The sequence below is a fragment of the Paramisgurnus dabryanus genome, chromosome 10 (assembly GCF_030506205.2).
Source record: "Paramisgurnus dabryanus chromosome 10, PD_genome_1.1, whole genome shotgun sequence".
Classification (NCBI taxonomy): Eukaryota; Metazoa; Chordata; class Actinopteri; order Cypriniformes; family Cobitidae; genus Paramisgurnus; species Paramisgurnus dabryanus.
In genome coordinates this window covers 33,760,393-33,766,392 of record NC_133346.1, presented here as the reverse complement: position 1 = coordinate 33,766,392, position 6,000 = coordinate 33,760,393, and positions in this window count along the sequence as shown.

The following is a 6,000-nucleotide window of genomic DNA, read 5'->3' as shown; positions in this document are numbered from 1 at the left end:
TCGGGAGGAGCACGATCAGATAATTAAGTAATCAAGCACAGGTGCATCTAATTTGGTAATCAGCCAAACACTACATATACAGACATCCTACCTACCTCAGTCTATTGTGATTGTTTTCGGATATACTGCTTCGAACTGCCAACATGTCTGAAGTCGAGCTTTACCCTTCTGACGACGAGTTCTACGCTCCACCGCAAGCCACCGTCTCAAAACAAGCAGCTGGCTCCAAGGCAATTCCTCCGACCGGCTCTAAAGAATTCCCGAGCCAACCCGGATCTTCTGCCGAACCACACGTCTCGGCACGCGGCCGGAAGTCCAAAAGGCCCACCACCCGCACTCCTACACAGCGCAATCTCCGTTCACCTCCACCTTCTAGACAGCCTTTACAATCTCCAACATCTTCATACACCTCAGCTTCTCCATCCATCCCTCCCATCTCGAAATGGACCGTCGCAGGTTTGAGACAAGCTCTGACAAACTCAGAAGTTAAGTTCTCTCGCAAGTTGAGCAAAGCCCAACTGTACGAGCTTTATATTTCTTTGGGAAATGATTCACCCACCCCAAAAAAGGTAACAAAATCTCGTAAAACCAAAAGTCAACATTTCCTTCTAACGTCATCTTCTTCCAGATCAAGTTCCGGTTCACCTCAAGCTCCTAGACGCAACAGACCGTCAGCGAGTCTGGGCCACGCCCCAGACTCAGCCGTCTCTCACACTGCTCTGCCTCCCTCCTCCTTCCAACCAATCGCTGCAGCGAGCCAATCGGCTACAGCAGGCTTGGTTTCTCAACCTTTTTTTTCCCTGGCTGCAGACGCTGGCGTGAGGATGCCTCCGCCAGCCTCTCAAACTCAGCCTCTTCTACCTTTTCCTTCTGCTTCGTTTCCCTACCAATGGCCAGCAGCCCCTGCTGGGGGTGCACAAGCAGTACACCATCAGCCTGCTACAGCGCACCGGCCTTCTCCCTCTTTTCCATCCTACGGGCTTCTCCAAGCTCCAGGGGCCAATCCGTGCGTGAGGCTGCCTCCGCAAACGGCTACGCCCCCCCTATTTTCTCAATTTCCTCCTACTCCTTTCTACGGGCTTCCCCAAGACCCAGGCGCTAATCCGTGCGTGAGGCTGCCTCCGCAAACGGTTTCAGCACCTCTTTATCTTCCTTCCAACTCATCTTTACAAGACAAACCTCGCTACACTCTTTTCACAGCAACCCCCCTACCTACCCCAGTGAATGCTGCCGCTCTGGAACCACCTCCCGTGCCTAACTCCATCAAAACGCAGATTCTGACAGGTGCAGACATCGATTTATCATCTCTCCTCTCTCTATTACCTCCCGCCGAATCTCACCGGCAAGTAGATTGCGGAGATTTTTCTGTAACGTTAAAAAATGCATCTCACAATTCATCCCGTCCCCTTTCATTTTCGGAATTCACCATTGCATTTGGCCGCTACACAGAAGTAATCTGCACCGCTTTTCCCCATAGACGACGTGAACTCAATGATTATCTGGCGTTAATCGCGGACCTCGCGTTGTCTTATGGCGGAACCCATTTTTTCACGTACCACAAGCTATTTTCGGCTAAATGTGCAGTTCGCGTAGCCCAGTGGAACCAGTGCCCCTATTGGGGCGCACTGGACCCCGATCTGCATAATAAAGTATTTTTTAGTTGCCGCAATATTTCCTGTGCCGTATGCAGGTCAGTTTCTCACTCCACTACCTCATGCCCACAAATTAACCCAGCCATCATACCCTGCCCAGAACCAACTCAAGCTAAATCCACCTGCTACGTCCCTCGCCCCGCAACCTCTAAATCCTCGTCAGAGAATCCATTCTCCAACAACCAGCAAGTTTGTGGGAATTTTAACAGAGGGAAGTGCGTGAGACAACACTGCAAATATCTCCACATATGCAATTATTGTGGTGGGGCTCATGCCCGTACAATATGCCCTGTCATGAAAGCTTCAAATAAAAAATCTAGAAATTACTTATCGACTCCAGTCAATTATTTGCGTCTTTCCTCTGAACTTGCACTTCACCCAGATACCAACTTTACTAATTTTCTTTTATCCGGTCTCCAACAGGGGTTCAATCCCGGTACTAATTGTCCGCTGTCTCATAGTTTTATTTGCGACAATCTACAATCCGCGCTCGCAGAACCAGATACAGTAGATGAATTAATCAAAAAAGAAGTCGACTCGGGTTTCATGATCGGCCCTTTCGAGACCCCCCCCTTTAAAATTTTTCGCATCAGTCCAATAGGAGTGGCTACCAGGAAATTTTCGGGAAAAAAGCGCTTGATAATTGATTTATCAGCTCCACATAATTGCCTGGTATCCAGCATAAATAGCCTCATACCCAGCGAAGAATATCCTTTGCTCTACCATGACATAGACCAAGCGATCTCTATGATTAAAAATGCAGGTCGCGGCGCATGGCTGGCTAAAGTAGACATCACTTCTGCATTCAAAGTGATGCCTATTCACCCAGACTCATGGCACTTATTCGGGATACGTTGGCACAGAAAATTTTATTTCTCAGTACGCCTTACCTTCGGATGTAAAAGTAGTCCAAAAATTTTCGACATGTTGTCAGAAGCAATCTGTTGGATCCTGTCCAACAACTACGCAATTCCCCATATTATACACCTGCTCGATGACTTTCTTGTCATATCTCCTCCCGATGCCATTCCAGCCGAAAACATTACAAAAGTTCACAAGCTTTTTTCTGAATTGGGAATTCCCATCGCGCAAGAGAAGTCCTTAGGACCAACCCAATATATCGAATTTTTGGGCATCAATTTAGATTCAGTCAAATTCCAAGTTTCTCTGCCAAAGGAAAAAGTCGATAGGATAATCCTAATAGCCACCTCTCTGGTAGAAAGCCAAAACTGCTCCAAACGCGATCTCCTATCCGTGCTCGGTCATCTTAATTTCGCAATGCGCATAATTCCGCAAGGCCGCTCTTTCATCTCTCACCTCCTCGCACTGGCATCTTCTGTGCATGCATTAGATGACCAAATTGACATTAATCAAGCAATTCGGAACGAACTCGAATTATGGATTACTTTCCTGAAACAATGGAATGGTTTATCCTTTTTCTACAACGATCTGCTTTCTCTTCCCGAAGACATTCAATTATTTACCGACGCAGCCCCATCCGTCGGTTTCGGTGGATTTTTTCAGGGGCACTGGTTCGCGTCTACATGGCCCCCTCAAATGCTCAACTCTCCCCAGTCCTCCGCACTGTTTGAACTTTACCCAATAGTCGTTGCTGCTTTTCTGTGGGGAAAAAACTGGTCGACGAACAATATCCTGGTATACTGCGATAACGAAGCAACCGTACATTGCATAAATAAAGGCCGCTCTCATTCCATCGCTCTGATGCCACTAATAAGACGTCTATTCTGGATTTCAGCTTGTGATCAATTTATCGTTACAGCTAAACATATTCCCGGATCCAAAAATCAAATAGCTGATTCTCTCTCTCGTTTTATGTTCCAGAAATTCAGAATGCTGGCTCCGGAGGCAGACCCATCACCAACCCCAGTACCTCATTATTCACAACTCATATTCCCATAACACATCCTTTAAAAGCGCTCCTCGACGCGTCACTCGATTCTATTCTCCAAGCAGTTTCACCTAGAACCATTAATTCATATCTAACAGCATGGAGATGTTTCAAAACATTTCACCTTTCTTTTAACCTGCAATTTCCAGATTTTTCTCTCCTCACAATTACTTCATTTATTTCCTACCTCAATTCCGTTAAGAACCTCCAAGTAGGGTCTATTAAAGGATATTTAAGCGGCATCCAATTTTTTCATAAATTAATCTACGGTTTCCCCTCCCCCGAAATAAATAATTCTCAAACTTCTCTTCTAATTAAAGGAATCCAGCGCTCTCGCCCTTCAAAAATAGATTCAAGACAACCTATAACCCTGGACATCCTCACAAAATGTATCCAAATTCTCCGCACAGGTTATCATTCGAGCCATACAGCTCATACCCTCGATGCCATGTTTTTATTGTCTTTTTTCGGTTTCTTGAGATGCTCCGAAATTGCAATAAACTCAAAATTCAACCCGAAAATCCACCCGACTATCTCCGACTTGTCCATTCTCGATAGTGAATCAATCGCCTACTTCATCAAACAAAGTAAGACAGACCAAGAGAAGAAAGGCCATTATATATACATTTTCAATCTCCCATCCCCAATTCAACCGTACCAGGCTCTTTGGTCTTATTTAAAACTCAGGAATGCCCAGTCTAAATCCGCAATGGACCCTCTATTCGTCGACGACTCCAACCATCCCGTTACACGTTTTTGGTTCCAAAAACACTTAAAACAAATCATAGCTCTGTCAGGTTTACCCGTGGAGCATTTTTCCAGCCACTCATTTCGCATTGGAGCAGCAACTACTGCAGCTCAAAAAGGTCTATCACAAAACCAGATACAAGCCCTCGGTCGATGGTCATCAGACGCTTTCAAAAGCTACATCAGGTATAATCATCTTCACATTAGAGAAGCACATGCAGCCATGATCGGTTAAACATTTATTCAGATCAACAGCCCATAAATTCATATACATAAGTCACAACTCATCTCATTATCATTCCATTATTTTTTAAATCTTTCAGCATCAGACAGGGCTCCCCTCCCGGTGCAGCAGACCCACGGCTCCCTTCGGTCGCAGGGCGAACACCCCGTCTGTTGCCTGAACTATACCATGTTCTGCGATGGATGGGGATCCCCCTGCCCGGTGCAGCAGAGCCGCTGGCTCCCTTCGGGCGCAGCAGGAGCCCTCCGTCTGACGCGTCAACCCCGCTTTAATTACATGCCTATTCAGCGTCGGACAGGGCTCCCCTTCCGGTGCAGCAGACCCACGGCTCCCTTCGGTCGCAGGGCGAACCCCCCGTCTGTCGCCTGAGCTATACCATGTTCTGCGATGGATGGGGATCCCCCTGCCCGGTGCAGCAGAGCCGCTGGCTCCCTTCGGGTGCAGCAGGAGCCCTCCGTCTGACGCGTCAACCTCGCCTTAATTACATGCCTATTCAGCATCAGACAGGGCTCCCCTCCCGGTGCAGCAGACCCACGGCTCCCTTCGGTCGCAGGGCGAACACCCCGTCTGTTGCCTGAACTGTACCATGTTCTGCGATGGACGGGGATCCCCCTGCCCGGTGCAGCAGAGCCGCTGGCTCCCTTCGGGTGCAGCAGGAGCCCTCCGTCTGATGCGTCAACCCCGCTTTAATCACATGCCTATTCAGCGTCGGACAGGGCTCCCCTTCCGGTGCAGCAGACCCACGGCTCCCTTCGGTCGCAGGGCGAACCCCCCGTCTGTCGCCTGAGCTATACCATGTTCTGCGATGGATGGGGATCCCCCTGCCCGGTGCAGCAGAGCCGCTGGCTCCCTTCGGGCGCAGCAGGAGCCCTCCGTCTGACGCGTCAACCCCGCTTTAATTACATGCCTATTCATCGTCGGACAGGGCTCCCCTTCCGCTGCAGCAGACCCACGGCTCCCTTCGGTCGCAGGGCGAGCCCCCGTCTGTCGCCTGAGCTATAACATGTTCTGCGATGGATGGGGATCCCCCTGGCCGGTGCAGCAGAGCCGCTGGCTCCCTCCGGGCGCAGCAGGAGCCCTCTGTCCGACACGCTAATTCGCCCTCAGCATTTAAGCGCATCATATTCGTGCCCCTTTTCTAGCCCTCACAGGGCTCGTCAGGCCGACGCTGCAAGCCTCAGTTCCTATTAAGAACCACTAAGCTCTCCCGGTCGGCCGGCATATTTCTCAACACGCATATTTTGGGGGGGGAACGCAGAAATATCTTTGCTCTCCGGCTGCTGTCCTATGCATCAAGCTTCCTTTGGGGGGTTCTCCGGGTTCGGGCCATACCCTGGATTCGGAGTTCGAGCTTCACTCCGGATCCTGAGCCCTCCCCCAGGACAGCACGCCAAAATATGCTTACTTTCGCAATCAGATTAGATGTAAGGGCGAACTCGTGAAATGAT